The sequence below is a fragment of the Dendrobates tinctorius genome, unplaced genomic scaffold, assembly GCF_039654945.1.
Source record: "Dendrobates tinctorius isolate UK_male_01 unplaced genomic scaffold, ASM3965494v1 ptg000046l, whole genome shotgun sequence".
Lineage (NCBI taxonomy): Eukaryota > Metazoa > Chordata > Amphibia > Anura > Dendrobatidae > Dendrobates > Dendrobates tinctorius.
The window spans coordinates 38,564,839-38,573,407 of record NW_027361714.1 but is presented as its reverse complement, the minus strand read 5'-3'; the positions used below and the strand labels follow the sequence as shown (position 1 = coordinate 38,573,407).

Genomic DNA, 8,569 nt, shown 5'->3' with positions numbered 1-8,569 from the left:
ACCTTGTATAACCTGGGCTGTGAGGACGTGACTCCTGCCCGGCAGCTAATGAGTCCTGGCTGCCTCCCGAGGCACGGTCCTGCACACGGTATCCTGCTCCATGTGACCGGAGAGGGGCCGGCACACCGGAGGTTCTGTCAGGAGCAGCTCCCATGACAGCCTGAGCCTGGGAGGAGAAGCCGGGCAGAGCGCATGGACATGTAAGTGAGGAGGAGGTGACCTGTGGGGGGCGCACTGCACAAGCCTGGCCACAGCAGGGGCTCCGGGGGGCTTCTCAGAGCGACCCTCGGCTCACACCTTACAGTGAGGAGAATCCCCCACTGCACCCAGGATAGTGGCCCCCCAGTAACAGCCTCTGGGGCCCCTCTGCATGCAGACATTGCAGGCCCCTCACTCCCAGCTGCCTCTGTATGGGCACACTATTAACCCTTCACCACCTTGGCACGTTCCCATTTTGAGATTTCGTTTTTGCTCCCCTTCTCCCCAGAGCCATAACTTTAGTTTTCCGTCAGTATGGCCATGTGAGGGCTTGTTTTTTGCAGGACGAGTTGTAGTTTTGAACAACACCATTGATTTTAACGTATCGTGTACTGGAAAATGGGAAAAAGTTTTAATCATGGTGAAATTGTAAAAAAAAAGTGCAATTTCACAATTTTTTTTTTACAATGTTCACTAAATACTAAAACTGACCTGCCATTAAGATTCTCCAGGTCTTTACAAGTTTGTAGATATCAAATGTGTCTAAGTTTTTATTTAACCCCTTTCTGTCATGTGACGTACTATCCCAGGGACGGGATAGTACATCACAGCGATCAGCGGCGCCCACGTGGTCAGCACCGCTGATCGTGGCCAGGTGTCAGCTGATTATCACAGCTGACACCCGGCACAATGTGTCAGGGGTGGTCATGGATCGCCCCCGACACATTAACCCCTTGCACACCGCGATCAAACACGATCGCGGTGTACCAGGGGTTAAAGGTAAGCATCGGCAGGGAGGGGGCTCCCTCCGTGCTTCCCTGAGCCCCCCACAGCAGCGCAATGTGCAGCGGTGCTGTAGGGGGCTCCATCCCTGCAGGTCCCCGAATCCAAGATGGCAACGGGGTCCTGCAGGGAGCTGATTTCCTCAGTGCCTACAAATCGCAGGCACGAGGAAGCCTTGTGCAGTGCCTGTGACAGATCGCTGATCTGTCACAGTGATCTGTGATGTGACAGATCAGCGATGTCCCACCTAGGACAATGTAATAAAGTTAAAAAAAAAGTGTAAAAATAATTTTAAAAAAATCAATAAATTAAAAAAAAAAAAATTCCATATTTCATTTTTTGGAAATAAAAAAAACAAAACAATAAAAGTACACATATTAGGTATCGCCGCGTCCGTAACGACCCGCCCTATAAAACTGTCCCATTAGTTACCCTTTAGCGTATCCCTTAAAAAATAAAAGTAAAAAACGAAGCAAAAAATAATGATTTATTATCATACGGCCGAACAAAAAGTGCAATAACGCGCGATCAAAAAGACGCATATAAATATCCATGGTACCGCTGAAAACGTCATCTTGTCCCGCAAAAATCGAGCTGCCATACAGCATCATCAGTGAAAAAATAAAAAAAGTTATAGCTCGCAGAATAAAGCGATGCAAAAATAATTATTTTTTATATAAAATAGTTTTCATTGCATAAAAGCGCCAAAACATAAAAAAACGACTTAAATGAGTTATCGCTGTAACCATACTGACCTGAAGAATAAAACCGCTTTATCAATTTTACCGCACACGGAACGGTGTAAACGCACCCCCCCAAAAGAAATTCATGAAACGCTGGTTTTTGTTCATTCTGCGTCCCAAAAAATCGGAAAAAAAGCGATCAAAAAAGTCACGTGCCCGAAAATGGTACCAATAAAAACGTCAACTCGTCCCGCAAAAAATAAGACCTCAAATGACTCGGTGGGTCAAAATATGGAAAAATTATAGCTCTCAGCATGTGGTGATGCAAAAACTATTTTTACAATGAAAAGCATCTTTTAGCGTGCGACAGCTGCCAAACATAAAAACCGCCATAAATAGTAAATCAGACCCCCCGTTATCACCCCCTTAGTTAGGGAAAAATAATAAAATAAAAAAAATGTATTTATTTCCATTTTCCCATTAGGGTTAGGGCTAGGGTTAGGGCTGAGGTTAGGGTTAGGGGTGTGTTGGGGTTCGGGTTGGAGTTAGAATTGGGGGGTTTCCACTGTTTGGGCACATCAGGTGCTCTCCAAACACAACATGGCGTCTGATCTCAATTCCAGCCAATTCTGCGCTGAAATAGTCAAATGGTGCTCCTTCCCTTCCAAGCTCTGCCATGCGCCCAAACAGTGTTTTACCCCCACATATAGGGTATCAGCGTACTCAGGACAAATTGCAAAACAACTTTTGGGGTCCAATTTTTCCTGTTACCCTTGGGAAAATAAAAAATTGGGGGCAAAAATATCATTTTTGTGGAAAAAAATGTTTTTTTCATTTTCACGCCCGGGCGTTATAAACATCTGTGAAGCACTTGGGGATTCAAAGTGCTCACCACACATCTAGATAAGTTCCGTGGGGGGTCTAGTTTCCAAAATGGGGTCACTTGTGGGGAGTTTCAATAGTTTAGGTACATCAGGGGCTCTCCAAACGCACATGACACCCGCAGACCATTCCAAAACATCACTACTTCCCTTCCGAGCCCCGACGTGTGCCCATAGAGTAGTTTTCTCCCCCATATGAGGTATCAGCGTACTCAGGACAAATTGGACAACAACTTTTGGGGTCCAATTTCTCCTGTTACCCTTGGGAAAATAAAAAAATTAAGGACTAAATGACCATGTTTGTGGAAAAAATACAATTTTTTTATTTTCATGCCCGGGCATTGTAAACTTCTGTGAAGCCCTTGGGGGTTCAAAGTGCTCACCACACATCTAGATAAGTTCCTTAGGGGGTCTAGTTTCCAAAATGGTGTCACTTATGGGGGGTTTCCACTGTTTAGGTATATTCGGGGCTCTCCAAAGGCAACATGACACCCGCAGAGCATTCCTTCAAAGTCTGCATTCCAAAACGTCACTACTTCCCTTCCGAGCCCCGACGTGTGCCCATACAGTAGTTTTCTCCCACATTTGGGGTATCAGCTTACTCAGGACAAATTGGACAACAACTTTTGGGGTCCAATTTCTCCTGGTACCCTTGGGAAAATAAAAAAATTGGTGACTAAAAGATCATGTTTGTGGAAAAATACGATTTTTTTTATTTTCACGCCCGGGCGTTATAAACTTCTATGAAGCACTGGGGGGTTCAAAATGCTCACCACACATCTAGATAAGTTCCTTGGGGGGTCTAGTTTCCAAAATGGTGTCATTTGTGTGGGGTTTCCACTGATTTGGTACATCAGGGGTTTTCCAATCGCGACATGGTGTCCGATCTCAATTCCAGCCAAAAAAATCAAATGGCGCTGCTTCCCTTCTGAGCTCTGCCATTCGCCCAAATAGTCGTTTACACCCACATATGGGGTATCAGCGTACTCAGGACAAATTTCACAATAACTTTTAGGGTCCTGATAACTTGGGAAAATAAAAATTGGGGGTGAAAAGATCATTTTTGTGGAAAAAGGAAAAAATATGATTTTTTAATTGTACCGCTGTACATTATAAACTTCTGTGAAGCCCTTGTTGGTTCAAATTTGTCACCACATATCTAGATAAGTTCCTTAGGGGATCTAGTTTCCAAAATGGGGTCACTTGTGGGGGGTTTCCACTGTTTAGGTACATCAGGGGCTCTCCAAACGTGACATGGCGTCCGATCTGAATTCTAGCCAATTTTGCATTGAAAAAGTCAAACGGCGCTCCTTCCCTTCTGTGCTCTGCCATGCGCCAAAACAGTGGTTCCCCCCAACATATCAGGTATCAGTGTACTCAGGACAAACTGCACAATAGCTTTTCAGTCTAACTTCTCCTGTTACCCTTGGTAAAATAAAAAAATTTGAACCTGAAGTATTTTTTTTGTGAAAAAAAGTTAAATGTTCTTTTTTTTTTAAATATTCAAAAAATTCCTGTGAAGCACCTGAAGGGTTAATAAACTTCTTGAATGTGGTTATGAGCACCTTAAGGGGTGCAGTTTTTAGAATGGTGTCACTTTTGGGTATTTTCTATCATATAGACCCCTCAAAGTGGCTTCAAATGTGATGTGGTCGGTAAAAATAAAATGGTGTTGCAAAAATGAGAAATCGCTGGTCAACTTTTAACCCTTATAACTTCCTAACAAAAAAAAATTTGGGTTCCAAAATTGTGCTGATGTAAAGTAAACATGTGGGAAATGTTACTTATTAAGTTTTTTGTGTGCCGTATCTCTGTGATTTAAGGGCATAAAAATTCAAAGTTGGAAAATTGCGAAATTTTCAAAATTTTTGCCAAATTTCCATTTTTTCACAAATAAACGCAAGTTATATGAATGAAATTTTACCACTAACGTGAAGTACAATATGTCACGAGAAAACCATGTCAGAATCACCAGGATCCATGGAAGCGTTCCATAGTTGTTACCTCATAAAGGGACAGTGTTCAGAATTGTAAAAATTGGCCCGGTCATGAACGTGCAAACCATCCTTGGGGGTTAAGGGGTTAAAGAGAATCTGTCACCCCATTTTTCGACTATCAGCTGCCGGCACCGCCATCTGGGACTCAACTACAGCATTCTGTAATGCTGTAGATAAGCCCCCAATGTAACCTGAAAGAGAAGAAAAATGAGTTAGGACCCCGTTACATTTAGCGATGCACCAGCGATCCCGACCACGATATGACCCAGTCAGGATCGCTGGTGCATCGCTAAATGGTCGCTAGTGAGCTGCCACACAGGCAGATCTCACCAGCAACGTAGCGGCTGTCGTTACTTATCTGTCAGACGCGGCGATGATGACGTCCTCCTGCCCGCGTCCACGTGTCGCTTGTCGGCGCCGGCAGGAGGCCGCCGACGAGAAACGGCCCAGGACGTTATCGCGTGATTAGCGATAGCCAGCGGGGGAGCCAGTCGGAGGTAAGTATCACACATAGCGATATCTCTAGCATTATCACTGCTACGTCACAAAAACGGTGATGTTTTAGCGATATTGCTAGCGATATCGCTATGTGTAAAGCCCCCTTTAGATTGTACTCACCCGGGGGGGTGGTCCGGGTCCGATGGGTGTCGCGATCAGGCGCCTCCCATCTTCTAACGGTGATGTCCTATTCTTCCCTTCCTGTTGTGGCTCCTGCGCAGGCGTACTGATTTGCCCTGTTGAAGGCAGAGCAGAGTTCTGCAGTGCGCAGACGCCGGAACTCTGACCTTTCCCTGCGCACTGCAGTACTTTACTCTGCCTTCAACAGGGCAGAGCAGAGTGCGCCTGCGCAGGAGCCACGATGGGAAGCAAAGAAGAGGACGTCACCATTAGAAGATGGGAGGCACCGGACCACGACACCCATTGGACCAAAAATGGACCTGGGCCGCCCCTGGGTGAGTATAATCTAACTCGTTTTTCTTCTCTTTCAGGTTACATCGGGGGCTTATCTACAGCATTACAGAATGCTGTAGATAAGCCCCTGATGGCGGTGCCGGCAGCTGATAGGTGAAAAATGGGGTGACGGATCCCCTTTAAGTGGTGAAAAAAATCCAAAGTTTAAAAAAAAAAAGTCGCCATCTTCCGAGACCTGTAGTGTCTCAGTTTTTCGTTATCTTGGGATGCATTAGGACTTATTTTTTGTGCACCGTGCTGACTATTTTATTGACACCATTTGGGGGTAGATATGATCAGGGCCGCCATCAGGGCATGACAGCCCTTACTGCTGTATGGGGCCCGATGAACAGCAGTACAGAAGGGGGCCCCGCAGATCAGGGGTCCCGCTCCTGTGCTTCCAGTCATCGGGCCCCAAGTGCTGCATGTCATGGGGCGCCAGGCGGGCCCCAAGTGTGCGCTGCAGCCGGGCCTGCAGCGCACACATCAGCAGTGCCCCCACAGCGGCCGACATCAGAGCTACAGAAGTGCTGAAGGACCTGTGGTGACGTCATCATTACCACAGGCCTTCACCATTGATCAGCCCGACCCTTGATCAAATGATGATGACGTCACCACAGGTCCTTTCAGCTCAGACAGCTGCAGCTCCATTTTTAACACAGGAGGGAGGCCAGGTAATAAAAAAGATAATATTTTAATTTATTATTGAAAGGGGCAATATGTTTCCCTGGCGGAAAGGAGACTCGGGGGCAGAATGCAAGACATGGGGGCAGAATGCAAGACATGGGGGCAGAATGCAAGACATGGGGGCAGAATGCAAGACATGGGGGCAGAATGCAAGACATGGGGGCAGAATGCAAGACATGGGGGCAGAATGCAAGACATGGGGGCAGAATGCAAGACATGGGGGCAGAATGCTAGACATGGGGGCAGAATGCTAGACATGGGGGCAGAATGCTAGACATGGGGGCAGAATGCTAGACATGATGGGGCAGAATGCAAGAGATCATGGGTCATAATGCAAGACATGATGGGGGCAGAATGCAAGACATGATGGGGTAGAATGCAAGACATGATGGGGGCATAATGTAAGACATGATGGGGGCATAATGTAAGACATGATGGGGGCATAATGTAAGACATGATGGGGGCATAATGTAAGACATGATGGGGGCATAATGTAAGACATGATGGGGGCATAATGTAAGACATGATGGGGGCATAATGTAAGACATGATGGGGGCATAATGTAAGACATGATGGGGGCATAATGTAAGACATGATGGGGGCATAATGTAAGACATGATGGGGGCATAATGTAAGACATGATGGGGGCATAATGTAAGACATGATGGGGGCATAATGTAAGACATGATGGGGGCATAATGTAAGACATGATGGGGGCATAATGTAAGACATGATGGGGGCATAATGTAAGACATGATGGGGGCATAATGTAAGACATGATGGGGGCATAATGTAAGACATGATGGGGGCATAATGTAAGACATGATGGGGGCATAATGTAAGACATGATGGGGGCATAATGTAAGACATGATGGGGGCATAATGTAAGACATGATGGGGGCATAATGTAAGACATGATGGGGGCATAATGTGACAGATACAGCAGGGGGCAGAATGTGACAGTGAGACACAGGAGGGGGCAGAATGCGAGACATGGGGGCAGAATATGACAGTGAGACACAGGAGGGGGCAGAATGTGACAGTAATGACACAGGAGGGGGCAGAATGGACATGGGGCAGAATGGACCTGGGGCAGAATGTGACAGTGAGACACAGGAGGGGGCAGAATGTGACAGTAAGACACAGGAGGGGGCAGAATGTGAGGCACGGGGGCAGAATGTGACAGTAGGACACAGGAGGGGCAGAATGTGACAGTGAGACACAGGAGGGGCAGAATGTGAGGCACGGGGGCAGAATATGACAGACACGGGGGGGCAGAATGTGAAAGTGAGACACAGCACGGGGCAGGATGGGAGACACATGGTGCAGGATCATGGGGCAGGATGGATACGATGTAGACGGGGCAGGATCGGGAGATCATATGGGGGTAGAATGGATACTCATGAGGGCAGGATGAGAGAAAATATGGCTGAAGCCAGGAATGAGACACACGGGGGCCAGGATGGGGGATATTATTATTATCATAGGGGCTAATTGAGGAATATTATTACTGCAGTGATGTATTTATTTTATTTTTTTGAGGATACTGTTGTAAATGTGGGGGCGGTCCTGTTACTGTGCAGAGCGACACTGTCGCCTTTTTTTCTTCATCTGGTATAGTGTAGAAGTTGGGAAAAAATAAGTAATGTGTTCTGCAAGCGGAGCTCTAGATTAATCTGTTATTTCCTGCAGAGACGAGCCCTGGCTGTAAGACGTGATAGCGGTGTGTGCTGAATGAACGATGAAAAACAAAGATGAAGGACTTCACCTAGAGACGTCAGTGTGTTACCTGTAGACTGACACTATACACTATATACAGAGTGCCTTTGTACAATGTCACCAGTGATCACTTTATTACCTGTACACTGACACTATATACAGAGCTCCTGTGTATAATGTCTCCAGTGATCACTTTATTACCTGTACACTGACACTATATACAGAGCTCCTGTGTATAATGTCACCAGTGGTCACTGTATTACTTGTACACTATATACAGTGCCTTTGTACAATGTCACCAGTGATCACTGTATTACCTGTACACTGGCACTATATACAGAGGTCCTGTGCATAATGTCACCGGTGATCACTGTATTACCTGTACACAGACACTACATTCTAAGTACAGCTCTCCTGTGTATAATAGCACTTATGGTGATAGTATTATGTTTTTTTTTTTAGTAATGATCAGTATTATAGTATTCAGTCACCATGTGGTGGTAATATGTAGTCTGGGCATGGTGCCGTGGTATTTGTTCCTTGTATGTGCAATTATTCTGTCACTGGTGGTAATATGTGGTCGTGTCATGGTGTGGCTGTATTTGTTACTTGTATGTGGTATTATTGGTCACCATGTGGTGGTAATATGTGTTTGGGACATGGTGTGGTG

The 8,569-nt window shown here is 45.9% G+C and overlaps 1 protein-coding gene across 4 annotated transcripts in view; it reads left to right on the top strand.

Moving 5' to 3' along the window:
• Positions 1-8,569, top strand: part of LOC141089434 (MFS-type transporter SLC18B1-like) — a 164,642-nt gene continuing 156,073 nt past the window's right edge. For all 4 annotated transcript variants that reach the window (XM_073575839.1, XM_073575838.1, XM_073575840.1 and 1 more), the window contains exon 1: positions 1-200. The gene's annotated coding sequence lies outside the window, so the exon portion shown is untranslated. The remainder of the gene's footprint in view (positions 201-8,569) is intronic.